The following is a 15,770-nucleotide window of genomic DNA, read 5'->3' as shown; positions in this document are numbered from 1 at the left end:
ACATCAACATTCTATGCTTTAGAACCTTTGATAAAGGCTCGCGGAAGCACGAGCAACTACTACAAAAGGCAGCGAGACCGGAGAGGGTTGCAAGGGGGGAAGGACCCTTGACCTCTATAAACTGCTATTTTGACGAGCCTTGGAAAGCGAGAAGCTGAACAGACCTACGCTGTGCATCAAAGGTATCCGGGGCGCTCCTGTGTCAAAAACCCAGGCCAGGAGAAGCAACTGCTGCCGTGGTACTGTCCTTGGCTCCCGCAAGAAAGCCGCACATGTAAAAGCAGCACAGCCGGTGAGTCGGAGAAACCGATACGAAATTCACCCTATGTTTGAACCAAGGTTGCAAGCGGCAACGCTGTATGAAGAATTCCATAAAGAACTGTGTATGAAGCGCATGTGATAAGAGGCGCGAAGAATTGGAAACTAAAGGAGTGAATGAACAGTTGAAAGCTAATTCAGATACCGTATACAGGGTGGTCCAGTGTCCTGGGGGTGCTCATTCGACGGTCTCTGTCAGGTATCTAACTGAAGAGGAACTACATTGTCAGAAAGAAACTTTGAATCGAAGTGGTCCAGCGACGGCACCAGCAAAAACCTCTACACAATCGGAAGTCTTGAATAAGTATAAAGTGAACTACAAGATTGCTCCAAACTTAGCTGAGGGAGACTAGTTGAATGTGAAGAGGGATCTGAGCCCGACTGAGGGGGATCCGGGGCGAACTGTGAGTCACCCGAGAAGAAATAGTTTTGGAAATACAAGATTGGTCCAAGCCTGGCTGAGGTAGATTAGTTGAATGTGAAGAGGGATCTGAGCCCGAACGAGGTGGGTCCGGGGTGAACCGTGAGTCTCCCGAGAATGAATAGTTTTGGAAATACAAGAAAAGGGATCTGAGCACAGCTGAGGGGGATCCAGAGAGAAACATCCAAAGTCATTTCGGTACAAGAAGAAAGGAACTTTCTATTTTTGTTTTATACATCAGGCCCTCCGAAACAAGAAACTTTGAAGGAAAAGAGTCTTGAGCACAGAAGGCCCTGATGCTGGAACTGCCATTGTATCCTCGTACCGAAAACGCCAGAGTGAACACTTTGTTCAGAGTGAACTGCCTTGCCCAGTGCTGAAAACGTGGGCAAGTGAGCCCAACGGCACAAGTATCCTGATTATCACTCTGTGAACACTTCTTTCTTTTTCATGAACTGCACCACACTATTTGTATCTAGTAGTAAGGATTGGCAATAGGTTGTTTAGTATAGGACTTTTTATGTGACAAGACTCCACTAGGACTGCATTCTTTATTATTTGATGGTCGTAGCTTGCTCCCATCTGAGATTTAGGTTTAGATAGGCGTTTATCACACCTCTTTGAAAGTTCAATAAACACCCTTGAACTGTGATCACTTTGTGTCTGTCTTACTTTGATACCATGCCTTCTTTACAACCATCAACGGGGGTATCTGAGGCCATGTACTGCTCTGGAAGTGAGGGTCTGCCCTGAGGGGACGAGACCACAGGCGCCTCACCTAAAGAGGAGAGTGAAACAGCATACTGTGAAAATCCTACACGTTGGAGACAGGAAAAACAGGTGGATTCAGGAGAGCGTTGTTCTGGTCACATGATTAGGGGGACAACCCTCCTTCCGAGAGGGAGGCAGTAAAAGTGTGGTATTGTTAATGCAATACCTATCTGTGAGCTGGTATTGCCTTGTATGTTGTGGACTAGGAAGAGGGACGAAGGGGTAATGACCCTCCCATGCAGTGCTCCTCTAACTTTTGTTAGAAGCTCATATACAAGGCTCCATCCATTCCATTCCGCTACAAAGCACCACAATGATGCCCTCTTCTGCTTAATCCCACTAGCCCCACTTCCTCCACTGAATCGGTCAGGGTGCTCAGTTGACACAATGACAGCCTCACATAGATCACCCAGCACTGCCTTTGCATTCTGGAAACAGTACTACTGCATTTCTTTATTCGCTTTTCATTCATGTACAGGATAAGAAAAGGCAGTGTTGGGTCATATGTTGGGCCACAACATAAATAGCGTTGAGGATTGAGAATTGAACCCACAGCTGCCGAGACTCAAGGAGCAACGCCACCTCCGGCCCTCTTGCAGACCCCCAGTAGGCCAGCAATCCTGTGGCATCAATGGGAACCCCTATTCATGACGTATTTGGATGTCTCGGGGGAGCAGAGTATGCCCCAAGCAGGAGAGGGCTAGAAGGACAGAGGATTTTCTCAGGTTTAAACATGGAACCGATTGCAGGGGATGATGATGATGTGTTCAAGGAAGCCAACAGCAAGAAAGTGCAAGAAAAGTTAATTCTGAAAAAAGAACTGAAGCACAACAAAAACATTCAAATCGCCAGGGCAGTGGAAGAAACCACGCTGTGATGCAAGGAAATGGCAGAAAATCAACAAAGTGCAAAGGTTCATGACATCCAATAGAGAGAAAATAGTGAGAGGCCCAGGAGTGATGCCAGAGAAGAGACAGGGAAGGAAAAGGAACCTCTAAAATGCCACAGGTGCACAAGCACTCTGCACCTGGCGAATGCCAAAGTATGCCTGGCCCGAAATAAAGAATGCATGAACTGTAAAATATTTGGACATATCGCTGTAGCATGTCACTGCCGAGGGAAGAAAGTGGCATCCGTAGAAGCAACTGGAGGTACGGGAGGAGAAGAGTCCTCCGATGAAGACAGGCCAATGGTTATCATGGTAAACAGCTCGACAGCCAGAAGAGAGAAGCTGCCTTGTTTTATCAAAGTAGATGGGAATGAGACCAAAGTAATGGCAGATGCTGGATCAGACCTGACTATAGTGCCCATTTGCAACTACAAGGAAATGGTGGTGTTAAGCGAAGTGGAGGTGCAAAGGACAAAGCATTTACCCACAGTGTTCAGTGGGGCCTCAGTAAATCGACTGGATTACATCAACAGTACTGTAGAATTCAAGGGCAGACAGACTAAAACGAGAGTGTACTTTTCTGAGGAGGGTCCGGCAGTGGCCAGTTGGGATGATCAAGCGAAGTTGAATATCAACCTGGATCCTAGCACAGAAGACTAAGTACTCTCCATAAGAGCAGGAGGAGCATCAACATCAAGGTGTGAGTTACTGTCATGTCTGCCTCTGCTTCTACCTCCGCTGATACCTCTATGATTACCAAGAAAAGGAGGCTGCTTACCGACTTGCGCTCTAAAAGCAATTTTCCCGTAGAACGGCAGCTAGACCGTTTTATTCCCGCTGGAAGCTCACCAGTGAGACGGGGGATGTTTCTGGGACGCCGCACTCTATGTCCAAATGTTGTTTACTAAGGACCATCACGTGAGATGAACACCAGCATCACGTGACCTGTGTGTGTTTCAATACGTTATTTAAACGCTGTGATGGCAGTGGCCAGGTGCTTCTGATTAGCGCTGGGTTCTGCATAGCAACATTGTATCCAGTGGATTTCCTGACCTGAAGTAAGTGTTCGTTGCCGTTCCTCTGGCATCATTCTACAATTCGATAACCTGGTAAGGCAGAGGGAGTGCCAAGCCATGGCATCTGCTGAGAGTAGACAGAAGCTGGCCGTGGGTGTGGGAGGTCAGGGGCCCAGAGGATGCCTAAGGGCCCAAGACACCAATCAGAGTAACTGTGAGATTAGCAGAGGAGATAAGTTGGGAAGGAGGGGGTAAAGAAGAAAGTCTTGAGGAGCTTCCGGAATTTAAGGAAGTCCTGCTCCTGGCGCAGAGGGAGGGGGGAGCACAAAGACATCTACTCCAAGATTTGGCACGCATAGCAGCAAAACATCAGGAGTAGACATATGAAATTGCTCACATGCCAGGATTGAGGAATGCGCAAGCAGACTGCATGTCCTGCCTGCCAGAGCAAGGAGGACAGGCAACAACGTTCTTAAAGGACAAATGTGTAGCCATCAGTGGGGGACTTGAGGAGTAATGAATTCATGGAGATGAGCGAGAGCCACTGGCTAGAAGAATCAGCTATGGATGAAACTTTCTTATGAAAATGGATCAGGGATAGATGGCCATGCGAAAGGGCCATCCCGGAAGGTCTAAGGCTGTACTGGAAAGTGGCTGAAGAGATCTACGAAGCGAAAGGATTACTAATCAGGGGTGACCAAGCAATACCTCCTGTGACCATGAGGAAGCTCATACTCTGCACAGCTCATGCTGGTCATTTAGGGAGCACCATTACAAGGCGTAGGATAAGGGAGGATAACTGGTGGCCCTTCATGGACCAGGATGACCGAACCATGATGGACAGGTGTCACGAGTGCCGAAACAGCGACAAAAGCCTAAAATTGGGACACGTGCCATTAATTCCCAAAGAAATCCCAGAAGGAGTATAGCAGAATATAGGTCTGGACTTTATAGGACTGTTAGAAGCCATGCCAGCTAAGCATAGATACAGCATAGTAATAGTTCACTATCTCTCAAAATAGGTGGAGGTGGAATTTCTGCCTGAAATCACTACTGCCACAGTTGGGGATGCGCTTATGCCCGTCTTCCAAAGAGAAGGATTGCTCAGAGAAATAGGGACGGAAAACAGAGATCAGCTGATGTCAAATTAAATGGTCAAATGTATGAATGACAACAATGTTAAGCGGAGAATGGCATCTCTGTATCATCCCCAAGCCAATGGGTTAGTAGAAAGACCAACAGATTTTTAAAAAGAGCTTTGCAACTAGCCATGGCATCGGGCATGAATCCACACAAAACAGTGAAGGAAGCAGTGGCTGTGCATAGGTTTATGCCCAATGGAAACACAGATATGTCACCATTTCACATGCTAAGAGGCAGGAGAGCAGCATCCACTAGTGCCACCATGGTTGTCCAATGTGAGGGAGAATAACTCCATAAATATGGAAGATGTGATGTAGAGGATCAGGAATAGCGAGGACCATATGAAAAGATGGAACAACAATTGCAGTCCAGCGCAAAGAACAGAAGTGGAAGAAGGAGACATGGTGAAAATGTGCTTCCGCACAAGGACCATGTGACAGGGTCTAAGTATAGCCAACCGTTAAGTTAGTGGAAACGGGCACAAATCATGTGTGCACACAAGATGGGAAGCGATGGAACTTGGAGAGGGTCACAGGGTTTGAAAAGAGACTCACCTCTGAAAAGGGGTCATTAACACACAGGCAAGCACCAAAAGAGAAAGGTGCAGATAAGGAAAAAGGAACTGTCGTGGAGAAGAGTGAACAAGGAATGCACAGTGAGGCGTGAGAAGAAGAAGTAGTGATGAGTGGTGAGAAAGATCTCCAGAGTGAATGGAAAGCCACAGCATCAACAGGGAGCAGGGAAGAAGAAACAGAAGGAGAGTCTCCCAAGGTAAGGAGTGAGACAGGGCGTCCTCAGCGAGAGAGAAGGAGGATGTGAGGTACCAAGAGTTTGTGGTGGAGTAGGACCAGGCTGCTCATTCAAAGGAGGTACGTAGAGACACAGGGCCTCATTACAACCCTGGCGGTAGCCGTGCCCTTATTAAGGGCATGGCTGCTGCCGGTAATGCTTTTTTACCGGGTCCAAGAAAAGGACAATAACCGGGTTATGCCGACCTTGGCGGACCCAGTAATTGCCCTTTTCTTGGACCCGGTAAAAATCAATCCCCATTCCCATTGAGTCCCAGAGGGCTCAATGGGAATGGGGAGGATGCTAACAATGGGCCTCTTAATGACGGTCCCGTTGTTAGCATCCTGGCCTGTTAGCGGGTCCCGCGTTTCACGTCTGGTCAGACCAGACGTGAAAAGCAGGACCCGCTAGCAGGCCTTGTTATAGGGCATCCCGTAATGAACTGTGCCGGTCCCATACCGGCACCGTTTCATTACAGGAGTGCCAGGGTCCTAAGGAGGCCCACAGTCTTGCAAGAGCAACTCCGGCCATCATCTTGCGAGACTTGCAGTTGTAACAGGCGCTATGCAGCCTGTGCGCTACAGCTGTGCGGTAAGAAGTCGTACTGTGGCGCTTCTCAGGCGCGGAACGCCATTGAGCTAATCGAGCTTCAGTAACCCCCCAAAATGTGAGCTGAGGAGAGGGGCTGAAGCCTGATTAGCTCAACGTTGTTGCGCAAAATCGTTTTTTGTTAGTCAGAGAGGGGAAAGAAGCCTTTTCTGAAACTGGCAGCTTTAAAGTATTAATGTGTTTGTGCAGATAAACGTCTTTGCACAAACACAGCAAAACTTTAAAGGTGCTAGTTTCACAAAGGCTCCCCCCCTCCAGCTAAGAAAAATCCAATGCACGCCTCAGCCCCCTCCCCACGGATGCGAGCGAACATATAACAAGGTCTATGTTCTTTCACATCTGAGGGGAAGGAGCTGATTTGCACCCTTGCTTTTTGTTAGGCAGAGACGTGAGGAAAGCCTTTTCTGAAAGTAGCAGAGTTAAAGGGTGTTGTGTTTTATCTCATAATGTATCACCAAGTGCGGAAAACCTGGAAAAGACCTTCCAAAGTACATACACAACACAAGGAACCACCTACTATTCAGGAAACTACACAAAACTTGGCTTTTCACGTCATAACTAAGAAAGACCGGCCACAAGGGCACACGCACTACTGTAACATCAATGAACGAAGAGACAGACCCTGATCCACACCAAGCAATCGACGGAAAAACCCTAAGGAAAACATCCCAAAACATACCAAACGACTAACCGAGAGACACCCGTAAAAGGACCACAGACCGAATACATAGCAAGACAGAGACAGAAACACCAGGACGACTCATCGATAGGACCATGACCCTAAACTATAGCCATCCCAAAAGACCTAATCACTGCAGATAGCAAGGGAAAAGAAAACCCTGTACCATTAGCTCCAATCCAGAGGGTGAGAACAGAATAAGCACCCACATTACACATTGTTAATTAATTTAATTTAATTTAATTTAATTAATTAATTAATTAATTCGTTCATCAAGATACAGCGGGAAGCACAATGCGCCACCACACACAAACCATTACCAAATAATAGCCTAAGGAAGTCACCCCACGGAAACCAAATAACTAACTGAAAGATAGTCATGATAGGAGGAAACTATCGACTGAACACAGGCTGACCAAGATGGATGCACTAGGCCGCCTCATCAACCGCACCCCGACCCTGAACCATTCAATGCCTCAAACGACCAGTGTCAGATTAGATAACTAGAGAATAGATAGTACCAACCTAGTTCCACACCCAAAGAAAAGGTTCAGACACACCCATCACTCCATACAACACTTAATATGATCAAGCTGGATCTTCACAGCACCGCCACAGCGAGACGGCCCATAAGGTATCAACAACAACCTCACCCACAGGGATACAGCTCAAACGGAGACGGAAGTACCTGAATCAGGACACAGACCCCACTAACCCAACCCTCCATTTTCTGCATACTCAACCCACACCAGTCACACAACCATTTCTTTTCCAGCAATCTGCACACACTTTTCCACACTGCATCAACAACACATAAACAGCACCTACAGCACACGAGGTCTCGCCCTATCCGATACTTGCACCAAAGCCCAGCACTCGGTGTATACCGAGCTGAAGCTGCCAACAGCACACCACCTCTCCCACTCTCCTACGCCCCTCCTCCCGACTAACCCTACCCACCCTCCTTCCTGTTTACAGATCTGCCAGAGTGCCTGGGGACCAATTCCGTTGGTGACAGTGCGCTATATAAGTAAGTACCTTTAACATAACATGTGTGCAAGGAGTGTGCATGTAATGTATGCAGTGCTGGTCATTGGGCCGGCTCTCGCCGGATCTGAGATCCGGCACCAGATGTGAAGCCGGATCTCGGGATCCGGCCAGAGTCGGCCGCCCCAAAGACCAAACCCATGCTCTGCAGCTGGGTTGAAACAAAATTTTAAAAAATAAAAACTGCTCGAAAAAAATAAAAGCGCCCTCAATGGCATGGCGTAGGGCGGCGGAACAGCTCATTGCTGCCAAGAGCGCTCTTCTGGCTCTGCCCCCTACCTGTACACAACAGCAGGACACCAGGACAGGCCTTCTTAAGGATGGCTGGGCCTGCCTGGCCTGCACTTACCATGTGCCATCTTGAGGCGCCGGAGGAGCCACGTTGTCACCGACCTCGCCGACACCGTCACTGTCGCACTGGTAAGTTTTACTTTCCTCATCCAGGCACGCATCGCAGACTACACTGCCGGGCTCACGAAGGTGGGCCCGGCAGATCCAATCTGCCCTCTGCGAGTACACAGAGCAGATTACCTTTGCTTTGGGCGCAGTGCTCGCACAGGGCAGAGACCGTGTAAACATTACTTTTAATGCAACATTCAGGGTATTTGAAAGATAGTATAAGATATTCAAGTTTACCTCAGTACTCTCATGGTACTAAGGTAAACTTGAATATCTTTAAACTACCCTGAGTGTTGCATTAAAAGCAATGTGTACACGGTCTCTGCCCTGTGTGAGCACTGTGCACAAAGCAAAGGTAATCTGCTCTGTGGGCAGTGTGCTCGCACAGGACAATCTAAAATAACTAACGCTGGCTAACGTGACCTGCACCACACCGGAAGAGATTCACTCCCGCTATAAAAAATGATGACAATTAATGAAAATAAATACATGTCAGATGGATGAATACTGCTTATAATGGCTGCATTAGTTAACAGCTGTGTGTTAAAGATAGTGAGCATCGTTTCCTGGTATAACTGGGAAGTGCAAACGAATAGCCTTTTTAAAAAAAAAAGCAATTATGTATGTTCTTAATGAAAATGGACATGTATGAAATACCCTTTTGTGGTATAATTGTATAGGAAGTGCATTAATTCATGAACGAAAGTCTATGTAACGCAAGTGCAACACAGTAATGAATAACTCATTACTATTGTGTATCATAGATATCACTACTGACCTTGGGGGCATTCCATATATCATTTGTGACCCATTAGTGCTAAAGAAGGAATCCCACTTGGTTCCGTCTACTTTAAACTGATGAGACTCTAAAAGAGTCCCTTTAATTGTCTATTTTGTATAGTTCTGTATACCAATCAATTGGTTACTGAACTTCCTCATTAATGCACAAATGGCATTTTGTGTGCGCAATATCTCCCCAGACTCTTAATATAATTGGCAATGGGGCACTATCTACTACACACTTTATTGGCTGGTCTTGTTGTATCCAGCAACAATATTATCACATTGTTTCCTTTTCACAACGTTTGTGTACATTAGCATCTTGATGTCAAAAAGCGATTTAAAGGATAGTTCCGGGACTTTTTTTTTATTGTCCCTACGGGTCGGCCATGTGTTTGTAAGCATAAATAGGTAGATCGTAGGAAACTTTCCTATGGACCTTAGCCGACTTTTCGCCCATTATCGCACTCGAAATCAGCCTCCATTTTGTGATAATCCTATCATTCCGCCGCATCGACCTGGCTCACCTGCCTTTGCGGCACTAAATCAAATCCCCCGCCCCTGAAACAGACTTTATCAAAACATTCATATTCCCCGCCTCTATCCGTGACGTGACTGCGCTGCGTAGGCAAACGCGCCCAGGCGTCTTCTACGCGACTCCACACAGACCCCGGAAATCAACACAGATCAGCTCACAATACAGCGCACCACAATTCGGAATATGAAACTGTACTTTGAAATCAAACCGCAAGATTGTAAATGTGGTAAAGTACATTTATTTGACATCAAATGTTTAGAGAATATTCAGCGATTTGCATTTTTATTTGCTCATGTTCCAAAAAGTTCGTATTGAGGAACGCGATGGTCCTTTGCTGTACACAGGGTCTTAGAGCATCTCACAATACAGCACCACAATTCGGAATGTGAAACCGTGGTTTAAAAGCAAACGGCAAGATTGTACATTTGGCAAAGTACGTTTATTGGACATCAAATGTTTAGAGAATATTCAGCGATTTGCATTTTTCTTTGCTCTCGATCCAAATTAGTTCGTCTTGAGGGAAGCGATGTTCGTGTGCAGTACACAGGGTGTTGGTTTACGATAAAAATAAGCTCTTCTGTCGCACTGATAATCGCATGGCTGTTCCAACAACGAGGCACTAGGCCACCACAACGGTAGGTATGTTGCATCTAACCGTTAGTACCGCGTAAGGGCATACTTGTACTTGGCGATCGTCCCATAAAATGGTCAGGGTGGTAACGTTGTTCACGCGGAGAAGCAACTGGCGGCTGTAGAAGCCGTCCGCCGGTGTCTGGTACTCGTGACACAGACAGTAGTGAATGATGTACCTAAAAACATAAAAAATGAAATTAGTCTCACCATCAGATCCTTATTAAAATTATTCATTTCATAGCGAGGACAGCGCTACTGGGTGTACACAAGTGTTTAAAGGCGTGGCGAGGCATGGAGGGGGGGGGAGTGGAGTACAAGGTAAGTAGCATAAAATAATAAATAAATAGGGCCAGCTGGTGGCAAGTGCAAGGTAAGTGCAGAACAAGTGCTGGGAAGGGGGGGCTGTAGGATACTGAGACAGTCCCCCAGTGCAGGGGTTGACAGGGAGGCAGTGCAGGTGGAGAGTGGAAGGGCCCAGGACCGAGGTCGCAGACAGTGGACCAGTTGTAGCAGGGGAGAGGGAGAGAGAAAGCAGAAGCAAAGAGGAAGGTTTTGAGGTGCTTCAGTAAAAGCAGATGTTTCTCCTCCAGATAGTGCGCGGTAGAAAACACTATGCCACATAGAACGAACAAGTACAACTGAACCCGTCTTTAAAGCCACTGTATAGTAATGAAATTGCGGTATAAACTCATCAAAAGTTACTTACATTATATTTGCATTTTCCATTGTGTCTCTGTGTAGGGCAGACCCGAAACACCACTCCTTCTTTGCCGACGTTACTTCTTCTAATGAACGTGGCTCATCGTTTCGTTTCTGAAATTTTATTCATTATCTTTTCTTAGTCTTTCAGGATGGTCCCGGCCTGTCAAGGTCAAATCACAATAGAACCTTATATTGGGTCGTGGGCCGTTCCGCCACCCGAGCAAAACATCAAAGCAGCTGACCTTCACTTTGAGCGAGCACACATTTCTAGTTAGCTCCAGTTAGTGTAAGGGCATCTTGTCTGCGTGCCTTTTTTTTTATTGTCCCTATGGGTCGGCCATGTGTTTGTAATACGGAAACATTCTATAATTTTTGTAAAAATGATTTATATTACTGTTTGGTTTAATTGCAATGGGCCTGCAACATGAGGAGACTCGAGAGAACAGACAATCGAATTACAATCATTTAAACCGTGATGTGTATTTCTCAATGAGCTCTGCTTTAGGTGGACATGGAACAGAGGCAATGTTGGGTGGCAATGCAGTTGTCCCCTGCATAGGTTCGTTCACCACTCCATGTATGTGCCTATCGAGGACATCTACGATAAGTCTCTCAATAAACTCATATTGCATATCCTCAAACACTGGTTTGATCACCCATTGTTTACTTCTTTTAGTGAAGGCCTTATTGTAGCGAAGCGTCCCTAAAGTTCCGGTCGTCCTACTTTGTTGACGGCCAACATTATGGTTATGTGCCAAGACCGCTAGAAGAGTCCGATTTATCATGCCTTCCATGCCAAAATGCAATCTTTTGGGCCTGTACTTTAGGCACATATTGTGGAACACCTCCAAATCTCCTGTGTGGCAGAATTCCGTGAGTCCCCTCAAATCTCTTGTTATAGTTTTATCAAATACAATCTTTTCAATGGCCTTGTGAGTGGGTGATGAAGGAATCAACCACTTCTTCTTCCGTGCCTCCTCTGTGGACAAATGGCCATGTTCACATTTGTGGAAATGCTCATTTGTCGACCATCGATGTACGTTGCTACAGTGCAACATTACTGACCGCCATTTTTCCAGTAGAATTTCCAACGACCCTTCACATGTTTTTGAGCTCCACCAAAGATGGTTGCTGATTGACTTGGACCACTGTGAAATACCTTGCATATCTTTTTTTTTTCCTGCAGCCGACAATTTTTTATTGATTGATTTTGCAAGATGCCAAACGTCAAATTGGTGATTTATATTTTTGTACTGTTCTCTCATTGTCTTGGCAATTGAAACGTGTCTGTCCGTGGCTATCAGGTCGATCACCATTCCCCGCGATTGTAGTTCTTGCAATGATGCTACAAAGCCAACTTTCTCCATGGCCACTGAGGATGTACTTTGTGACACCTGCACGACCAACGAACTCACAATTTTCTTACTTTCCATGTCCTGAAAGTGGTAGGTGCAGTACTTGGCTGAAAATCCTGGACTGTCGCATTGTCCATCACCGGCTAGCCTGAAGCGTTTGCCCGCGAATGTACTTTCCATTGACATTTTTTCCATTCTCCAAGCTTCGCTGATGGCTGGAAATAGATAATCGGTTTGGTATTTGTAGAACTGACTTTTCGCAATGAAATGGATTCCCACAAACTGAAAGAAATACTGTAACTTTTTAAAACTTGAACCACTAAAAAGTGCGGCCGCTGCACAAAGTAGATTGCCTGCTGGCAGTTGCCCCAGCATGGGTTGTGCAGACCATGCGAACGGATGATATTGTGTACAGGTGGCATGTATTTTAAGGTTAGTGCCTCGAATTGCACGAGTCACATTAATCAATGGCTCCCCACATACTTCCCCACCAACCCAATGCCCACATTTCATCATCATAATAATATCCATCAAACAGCTATCGAATACAATGAATTTGGCCTCTTTCCTTATACTGTCACTCTGCATCCCAGCTGGTTCGGCCTGTAACGTTGAGGACATGTCACTCGCATGAAAGGTACAATCTCTGATATCGTCTTCCGCTATGCTGAGTGATATTGATGGTGTTTCATTGTCGTCCACTTCATTCTCTTCCATTGCAACATCTGTTCCTTGTCCGGAGATGGGAGAAAAAAACAATGTCTTCAACTTTCGCGTGCTCTTATTTTTTGCGGGTGTGGATTCTGTGAATTGATCTACGACTGCATCCAAACTACCAGGAGGACATTCACTATCAATGGCTGGTGGTGGTATAGCTCCGTTGTCAATCACTTCATATTCTTCCCATTGGCACGATGCATCTCCAGTCTCAAGTCCCTGCCAAAAGGTTTGACAAGCAACATCTCTCGTTCGCTTCACTGTCTGTGTAGATCTAGTTCTTACACCCACTCGCAACTAGAGGACAGATTAGAAAAGGGATGTTCAGTTTAAACACAACTTACAGTATTGAACTATTGACAGTGAAAGACAACATAATATAGTGAACAGGACACTAACCTTCTTTTGCTTTCTTTTCTTTGAAACTTTCTTTCCTCGAACTTCAACATCTGGACGCTGTTGCTCCGACTCGTGTGTGCATGTCTCCACTTCCTCTCGCGCTGCAACGACTATACTTTCATGATAAGCACATCCATCACTCACTGAGGCTCCATCGACTCGCTGAAACATAGAACTTTCATTAGTAGGTATAATAATATTGAAAACACAAAATGTACTTGGGGACCAATACCCATACGTACATCTCAATAGCAAAACACGAATGAACGCATTGTGTAGAACATTCAAACGACAATAGTTCACGCATTGTTGATCTAGTTAGATTGAACTGTCAAGATCCATACCTCGGGCTCCGCATAGACTTCCATTGATGATATTATTGAAGATGAGGCTTCAGCAACTCCCTGAAACACAGTAATTGCATTAGTATGGTTTTGTATTTTGTTTAAAAGAACATAAACTTTCTGCAGGCGTCAACGGCTCATCTAAATAGACCTGCACAAATGATCAGTTGTCTAAAATAAATAATGGATATCTAAATATGATTCGATTTGCTCCATCGTTGGAAGTGTCACCACCCAGAGATCTGCATCAACTACTAGGGGTGATGTTCTTGTTGAAGAAGCTCCGTCAGCTCCCTGAAACATAGTACTTGCGTTAATAAAGAAGGAAGTATAGCGGATGTAATCACGTCATTTGATCTCGCATGATTGATCTGTCAGTATCCATACCTCGAAATGCATAAGAACATCAAGGGACGCTGTAACTGCGGTGCACACTTCTGCAAGCTGTTGCGCCGACCCGTAACTGCATGCTCCCCCTTCCTCTTGGACTAATGCTCCATCGACTCCCTGAAACATAGGACTTTCATTAGTAATGAACACAATATTGAAAAAAGAAGACACATAGGAGGGCGACGACAGAAGGACATACCAATGGCTAAAAACGAAAGAAACATTGTGTGTAACAATCACGCTACAAGAATGCAAGATCTGATGATCTCCATCGATGGAACTGTCCGGAAACGTACCTCGAGCATCTGAGTGACATCTACGGTTGTCGTCAATGCGTTGGACTCCTCAGCATCTCCCTGAAAGACAGTACTTGCATTATTTTGGATAACAATAATTATAACTGAAAACAAAGACTAGAGGACGAGTACTGTGGTGTACCATTAGGTAAAATAATTACACGATCAATTAAAACTATTGATTTACATGCCTAAAACAAGTCAGTGTCAGAATAGCTAAGTAAGATTACCCGATAGGCGCTTGAAGTGGCTGATGACTGCAATAACGACACGGATGGAGAATCTTCAGCCTTCATATTGAGTGGATACATAAATGGGGAAATTATTGTTAGCTAATGCTACACACTACCGCAATGCCGAGAGATAAATACGTAAACTTGACTCACCAGTGGAGGGATGTGGACGAATAGAGTGGGAATAGCGGTTGAGAGCAATTTTCGCCTCGCTCGCGGTGTTTTCGTCCTTATTAGCAATGATGTGGAGTACATGTCTGGGCTAAAGTGCCTGCTGCAGATGCGGTATCGATCACCCCTCTTGTCCGCAAAGACTTCTAGGACTCTACTTTCTATCTCAGAGGCTGGATATCCGCAATATCGGACCCATTCTCTTATCTGATCTATTGTCTTAGGGAAAACATGCATTATAGTACCTTCAGATTTGTTATGGGTCTTCGAAGGGCAACCGCCAATGGAACAGGCAGGCATTATGGAAAGTTCTGAAAAGTAAAGATCAACAATTCTCTATGAATACCAATGTGTTAAAACATTAAATGACACATAAAAGGTTCAATGCAAGGTCCGTTTTGGTTCTTGGAACTATACACGTTATTCACATGCGGATAAGTATTTCAATAACTTTCAAAAAATAGAAAAAGTAATTTGACTAAACTCAGAACATGTGACTAGTTCCTTGCATGTACTGTCGTGAACGAAAAGAAAACATGGATGCAATTTGATGACTACTAGCAAATAGATATAAATTAAAAAATTGGACGCAAAATGATTATGGTACATGGACTTACCTTGACGAACAAACAGTTAGATGCAGGGATCAGAGTAGTTTCTTGTCGTAGAACAGGGAGCAGTTCACAGGTTGCAAACTGACGAGTTTGCTCAAAGTGGTCACGGAAGTTCACAGAGACGAAGAGCAGATAACCAGCACCTTCACGGGTTGACTAGCAAAGCGCAAAGAAGTTCTCATTAGAAATATGAAGTGGGTTATAAAGAATTCGAAACAGGGGTGTGTTTGTGAATGAATGACGTGTATATGTCGTGGCATTATGCGGTCTGCAGGGGGCCGTCCAGCGTGAGGGGGGATGCTTGGCAGGAGACACGGGGTCTGTAGGTAGACATGGGAACAACAACCCATGCTCTATAGACCACTTTGAAGTGTACATGGTCTTTGGCACCTCTTGGCCTTTATCGCTCCCTGACAGCTCCACTTGCCAGCACAAGTACCCCGGTGCGAACTGCCTTTGATAGGGCGGGGGGTGGATCGGGGCGGTGGTCGTGCAGACAAGACACAGGAAGACTCGT

This window comes from Ambystoma mexicanum, chromosome 2p (genome assembly GCF_040938575.1).
Source record: "Ambystoma mexicanum isolate Mex_15411 chromosome 2p, UKY_AmexF1_1, whole genome shotgun sequence".
Taxonomy (NCBI): Eukaryota; Metazoa; Chordata; class Amphibia; order Caudata; family Ambystomatidae; genus Ambystoma; species Ambystoma mexicanum.
The sequence above is the reverse complement of the archived record's forward strand: the minus strand, read 5'-3'. Positions refer to the sequence as shown.